This window comes from Pinus tabuliformis, chromosome 2_2 (genome assembly GCF_031772625.1).
Source record: "Pinus tabuliformis cultivar Carrire ecotype Pingquan chromosome 2_2, CPIR1, whole genome shotgun sequence".
Classification (NCBI taxonomy): Eukaryota; Viridiplantae; Streptophyta; class Pinopsida; order Pinales; family Pinaceae; genus Pinus; species Pinus tabuliformis.
Window position 1 is genome coordinate 1,193,889,311 of NC_142300.1, and position 6,000 is coordinate 1,193,895,310.

A 6,000-nucleotide genomic window follows, 5' to 3' on the forward strand; every position below is an offset into this window, starting at 1 on the left:
AGAAGCCCTAATCAATTTATTAAATCAAAGATGAAACATTTGTCAATGGGAATGCAATCTCCATGGTCTGCCTTCTCTGAGATTGTTTTAGAAGTCTTCGCAATGTTACATAAACATTGACGAATTCTTCCTCCTACCAATTTCTCTTTTCCTACACATCTGCGCCATTTTCTTTGGAATATCCTAGCCTTCAGTAGGCTAATTATGAGAATAGCCACAACATTTCCCAACGATATTGCAACAATTACACCATTTTTAAGACCTTTTCTTACTACATGGGTCACACCTTGATTAGTAGGGCTCTCTGAGGAAGGGCCTTGTAAAGGAAAATTGAGATTAGGAGGTCTTGGTATGGCATTTTTCCAAGGAATTTTTAAGGAGAATCCACAAGGCTTTGAAATACTCACAAGGTCATGGGTCCTTGATTTGAAAGAAATCCATCTTGTGGAATCAGTTCACTGAGATTGTTATTATGTAAATCTAAACTTACAGTTAGAGGAAACTTACTGAGAGTTCGAAGAATTGGGCTCGAAAGCCGGTTATAAGAAAGATTGAGAGTGCTCGACAATGAAGTAAGGTTACCAACATTCCCATGGATTGATCCATTTAGAAGAAAGATATAACTACATCTACATTGTTAAGGTTTGATCCAAGCCCAACTAGAATCAACCCTATGAAAAAAATGTTTTGTAATAGAAACCTCTGCAATAGTTTACACCTCGCCAACTCTTGCAGAATAAGCCCATTGAGGAAATTGCTCGAGAGATTGGCATAATAATAGTATTAGGTTCTAGCAAGTGCAAATATATCGGTGATGTTATCAAAGGTTTTCTAAAAATATATCCCTGTGTCACTCTTATGAACAAGAAAGGGAAGATAGAAATATGAAAGTATTAATATTCTACCAAGGGACCCACATTCAAAAAGGGAAGACAAAAATGTTATCACATTAAACTTCTACCAAGGCACCTAGGTTCAAATCCCAACAGGCATAGAACCTACAAATTGAGTTCGTGGTGGAATTTGACCACGTTTCAAATTCAACATTTATTCAAAAAAAAATAATTGTTGGGCGGGGTGGAGTGACAAAAATAAAATGTACCTACAAAGCCCTAAGGGAGAAGGCATAGAATTTCAAAATGCATTCATAAGTATGATGAGCTTCCCTCATGTCTCCAAGATAATAATTTTCCCACGCCTTCAACAATCTCCACTCTATCTCATATGGTTCCACTAACGTCATTTTGTCAAGGGTTTTCACAATGCCCTATACATCGCGCTTCATCATCTTGTTATGCAATTGAATCTTGAGAGAGTTTATGTCGTTGGGATGTGTTTTTAGATATTCAATGGCTGAATATTCCCCTCCATCTCCATATCCTTCTCCTTCTCATTGCTTGAGTTGTGTGGTGGGAGTGGGAATGGTAAAATAATTTAGCTGGCTATCAACACTACCAGTATCAGTAGTGGCTGACTGAGAAGGACAACAACATGTGCTCCTCCACTAGAAAACTTGTTAGCTAGAGCATGGTAGTGGCCTCTTGGATCCTATGATTTGCTTCCAATGGGGCTAAGTCCGACTAGTCCCTAAAAATGGTGGTCACTAACCTGGCTAATTTGTTATTGTTAATCCCAAAATTTGTTTTGGGTTTTGTTTAGAATGCAATTCTTCGGTAGGCCTTGTACAAACCCTTCAACTTGTAAAATTGGTTTCAGGGTTCGATCTCGGTGCATCCCTGACACTACTTGTACACCACCACACCTGCTTCAAAGTCAATGGAGTATGTATTTTTCTGGTAAAGCTTTCAAGCTGACAAGGTGGTTCCCATTAATCCCACCTCCACTTTTTAGTGGGAAACCAACAAGTCTATGTCCGATGGACAATCCATTTGGAGTTGGGTGTCCACACACCTACAAGCTCCCTATCCCCATCGCTCACGTTGGCATCCCATTTGGTGTTGTACACCACAGGGGACAGGTTTATAAGGGCAAGCTTGCAAGCCAAAGTCTCCACTTCGAGACTCTGCCCTAAGAGTTGGCATTCTCCAGAGCGCGTGTAGGCAACAAAGGAGATTGTTGGCCTGGGTAACTACAGTGGAGAACTGGGCATGGTAGGATTTCAACTTCAAGTGCTTCAGATAGATGTCACTACTAGCACTGGGTTCTTAAGACAAATGTCAGTTTTTAAGTGGAAGGAGGAGGATGAAAATAGACGCTTCCTATTGGCCAAGGTGAAGAATGTCTTCTCACCCAAAGCCCGCAAAGAAAACACCTATGGACGTGAAAAAACAAAAGATTATATATAACTTAGATTATCAACAATATCTTTTAAAACAAGTTCAGAGTATATGTGTTTTTTGATGATTGAGATTTCATAAACAAATATATTATTGTCGAAGTGATATAAAGATGAATTATAAAATGAAAATAAATAATTATAATCAATATTATATAAATTCTTACACTATAGAAGTCACTAAATTAAGAATAATATAAAGAAAAAGGTTTATGTACAATTAAGATCTTCAACAATATATTTGAAAATTTGTCCATGGCATATTGCATTTTGATAAATTGAGATTTTATGTATAGGTATATTATTGTTGGAGAAATCTAGGTTAATAAAAAATGCATTATACTTTGAATTACAAGGCATAAATAAGTTTAATTTTTTTCTCTATGTTATAATATGACTATCACATTAAAACATCTTGAAAAGGCAAGTATAAGCAACCTTGCTACCAATTTCACTTGTTAATTAAATATTATTATTGGGTACATATTGTATTAAAGATTCATTTTGATAATTCTTCATGCATTCATGGGTTTAAATTTCATATAAATCAAAATAAATTATATTCACCCTTATGGTATAGCTCAAATTATTGGAATATTTGTTTTCTTATAATTCAATTTATATTGGTTGTTGTTCACCTGCTACAGAGATTAGGGTTTTATTATACCTTTCACTACACACTCTTGGCTAGCAATATTTGTACTTGTCTAAACTTAAATACAACAATGTCTTATAATGCTTCATTTTAAGGAAAATGTGGGGAAATCTAAGGGATACTTCCCTGCATTTGTGGTCAGTATCTCTAGTGAACTTGTATGTGTAGACTATTATACCTCACCTATGAATATTCAAACTAGCCCTATTGACTTAAATTTGGGCAACTTAAATTTGGGCAACAAGTGGTTGAGCTAACCACTCAGACTTAATTTCACTTGAGTTATACAATATAGTCCTTCCTATAGTCAACCAATAGTAAAATATATATTGCACAATACACCTACCTAAGTTATTGAAATTGAAGCATGAATATAAATGAAAGAAACTACTAAATGAAGTATACACAAAGTAAATTACACTTTATTAATATGTGTATTACTACAAAATAATATATAAAATGCTTTGTGTTAGAGAGCCAAAAAAGGGAAAGATGTTTTCATCTGTTTTATTTTATATGTTATACATAGGAGTTACATGTGACTACAAGAATGATCATTTAATTGTCAAAGATGATTCAATTATGTAATTGTTAATGTCTAATTGTCTCTTGGCATGTCAAAGGTGGTTGGAACTTGGCATGCAAGTGTAATGGTCTATGCATAACAAAAAATTGGTGTGCCAATTATTATAGAGGATTTATGGGCACCTAGGTGTTGCCCCTGGACCATGTCAGTTTTGATGGGGATGTTGAAGTGGTCTAATTGGAGAATGTTGACATGTGGTTAGATACCATATACCTTTAATTATAGTTAAATCACATATTTTTACTTTCTACATTCATTTATATCTTGTCATTCTATCCATACAATCAATAAGATTATATCTTCCTCCATTAGGTCTTAATTTTTAAATGTGATCCACGCTTATACATGCTTGTGCTCTTTATTTACCTATCCCTAAATATATATTTCACAGGTTTTTTTTCCAGGTATGCCAAATAAAATACGTTGGATATGCCTATTTATTGTGCACCTTGGAAATGTTTTCACAACATAAATATTGATCTATTAAAAAAGAAAAAAGGTCCCACATTCATTGAGAGGATTATGTTGTATCAACATATAATTTCCAATATAGCATAATAACATAGGTGAATAAGGATAACGTGCATCATATGGAACACGTCGTTTTAGACACTGGTACAAATAATATTAATTCACAGGTTCTCTAACTCTTAGAGAAGGTTGCCTTTACGCAACAATAGGTCTTAAGTCAAGAGTCGACAGAGGATTAGTACACATGCAGATCAGGGTTCTCCTTTTCTAAATAAGAATTTTAATTCACAGGTTCTCTAACTCTTAGAGAAGGTTGCCTTTACGCAACAATAGGTCTTAAGTCAAGAGTCGACAGAGGATTAGTACACATGCAGATCAGGGTTCTCCTTTTCTAAATAAGAATTTGCAGGGCGTCACAGATAGCAAGATGATGGTTTTAATTTTAAAGCACTCTCAAATTTGCACTGGTTTTACTATTAAAGCACTCTCAAATTTGCACAATCGGATGGTAAAAAATATTCATGAAATTTGAAATCAGTGTAGTGAATTTAATTCATACAAAGTTCATAGTAGCTAGTTAAATTTTAACTGCAAATATTAAAGATTATGTAGTAAGTCAATTATTTTATTTTATTGTCTTACTTACTTCATTGGATAAGAATAAAAAAATAATATTCAAGTGATAAAATAAAAAAAGTTTGTCTTACTTACTTCATTGGATAAGAATAAAATAATATTCAAGTGATAAAATAAAAAAAGTTTATTGTATGGTGCTTAATATTTTTCTGCAGCAGAGAAGCCAACAAACAAACCAAGAAAAATGTTAAGAATTATACAATCTAAAAAACGGCTATTGTACTGTCACTTTTAGAGCTTTCATTTGTGTGCCACTTGGGGGTCGAGATGATGGTTTATTCATTGAAGGTTCCAATATTGGCCAGCCTAAGAAATATCATTGGTGAATCCCCATTTATCTCATGAATGTGTGTCAATAGGAATTTCCAACATGTGAGCCACACCATTAATATGCAACAAGGAAAATTTTAGGCCCCGCTAAGAAAAAAAATGCCAATTCTTATTTTGTAAAAATAATTCGCTCAAATTTTATAATATAAATTATTTTACCATAAAAAAATAGTTTAAAAATTACAGAGATTATATAAAATTATTGGAAATTTGAATATTTTTACAAAAATATTACAAAGCGTAAACTAAACCAAGATTGCTAAACCTTAAGATGAATTTACATCCTTAAAATTTTCTCTCTATGAAACTTGAATAGAATCCCTTATGATCATTGATGAATATGAGAAGGAATATAACTTTGCACACAATGAACACTTCAATGATTGTGCCATGAGGCTGAGGTTATTGAGTTGATCTGGGACCAATTAGTCACCTATTAGCTTTCTCATCATTGCTAACATCTTTGAACCCATTCGGGCTTGCACTATCCTTTATTCGTGCTACCCTTACTTCTTATGGGCTAGACGCCTTTTCTTTTCTTGAATCTCTTCACCTTTGAATAATTTGATTCCACAGATAAAAACCTAAGTGAACAAGTCAAATCAAACTTCGTGTTGTACTAGATTCCTCTGAAACTATGCCAAAAAAATGACGAATTATCGTAAGAAAAATTAGGGTGTGATAGCGGTAATAGGAGTCTTGGGATCGTACTTTGGTGGATTTATGTTTGAGGGGATGACTACAGGAATATAAAGAGTACAAGAATCTCCTTTTTTACATCATGTGGGGAATTTGGCATTGCAGAAATGCTTGTTTATTTGAAGAAAAAAACTAGATATATTTGGTTTGTGCATGAAAATCAGGGCTTACTATATGGAAATTGGGCCAGAAATAAAACACCAAAGGTCAAGAAATGTCCAACCTGTGGATATTTGGAGAAAGTTTCCTATTGGTTTTTTTGATGGAGCAGTTGATCACAAGGCTCTGGTTGTGGTGCTTATATTATTATATGTCCATGTACATACT

At 34.0% G+C, this 6,000-nt stretch overlaps 1 pseudogene; it reads right to left on the reverse strand.

Moving 5' to 3' along the window:
* Window positions 1–1,102: 1,102 nt before the first annotated feature.
* On the reverse strand, window positions 1,103–1,932 carry LOC149197774 (uncharacterized; annotated as a pseudogene).
* Window positions 1,933–6,000: the final 4,068 nt, after the last annotated feature.